The following is a 1,213-nucleotide window of genomic DNA, read 5'->3' as shown; positions in this document are numbered from 1 at the left end:
GCCACCAGCACACACAGCGCTCCAGCTCCGGCTGCGCTCCTTCAGACAAAGGGCTGGGCTTTGTGTTGGGAGAGGGGAGCTGTTCAACAGCGGCATTTCGCAAGAGCCGTACCCTGCTCATGTTCCGGTGCCCTCTGCTGTCCCCGTGTCCTCCTGCTGTCCCTGTCCCCTCCTGCTCCATCCCCGTGCCCTCCTGTGTCCCCGTGCCCTCTGCAGTCCCCGTACCCTCCTCCTGCTGTCCCAGTCCCCTCCTGCTGTCCCCTCTTGCTGTCCCCGTGTCCTCCTGCAGTCTCCGTGCCTTCCTATGTCCCTGTCCCCTGCTGCTGTCCCGGTGCCCGTGTTTCGGCTCTGAAGGTCACCTTGGAGGGCTGTCCCAGCTGCTTTAGGGCCAGGAGGGGCAGCCGAGTTCAGGGTGTGTGCCCGAATGCAAAGCTGCCGGCGGATAAAATCCCGAGCCCGGGACAGTTGTGCGGTGCCCCTGACCCCCTGTAAGCCCAGCAGGGTGGGAAGGAGCGCATTGCCGGGCTGGGAACCGGAGCCCCGGGCTCCTGTCGTGCCCCCGGGCTGTCCCTGGTTCCCAATCCTGCTGCTGCCGCTCCCTCCCTCGCCTCTGCTCGGGGCCGGGTCCTTTGTGCGGGGATGGCTCCTSCGGGGCTTTRGGAAAACCCAAAAACGGGCCCCGAYCCCCAGGAGTGGCTCCCAAACACAGAGCCTTCGGACGGGGCTTCTGGCACTGAAATCAYCCTGCGATGCTCCGGAAAACCCGGCTCTGCTGCATTTGTCCTTCTCCTTCCTGAAGATTTCGGGCTGCTCCTAAACCGGCATCCACAGGAGACATGGAAACGCTGCTGCCCTTCCGTGACAGATCAGCAAAGAGAGCTACAAAAATACGGAATGAGTGTCTTTGGCTTATACAGCAAACACGCTTTCCCTCCCCAATTCAGTATTAYAAAGAGACAAAATCTTTTCCAAAACAAAAAAAATCCCTGTGTGTCTTCATGGTTTTGCCTCCTGCTTCCTCTCCCTCYTCCTGGGCTGGCAGCAGCTGCCACATCTGCAAATTTGTGCTTCCTTTAATGTCTTCACTTTCTTCCATGATTCTCTGCTGACCTCTGGAMACTCTCCAGGGATTACTGGAGCAAATTTTAGCTGGGGAAAAATGGTCTCTTCTTTACAGAGGCAGCCACTGAACATGTGTGTTATGCCTAATACA

The sequence above is a fragment of the Malurus melanocephalus genome, unplaced genomic scaffold (assembly GCF_030028575.1).
Source record: "Malurus melanocephalus ecotype Western Australia unplaced genomic scaffold, MMel_1.1 scaffold_1576, whole genome shotgun sequence".
Classification (NCBI taxonomy): domain Eukaryota; kingdom Metazoa; phylum Chordata; class Aves; order Passeriformes; family Maluridae; genus Malurus; species Malurus melanocephalus.
The sequence above is the reverse complement of the archived record's forward strand: the minus strand, read 5'-3'. Positions refer to the sequence as shown.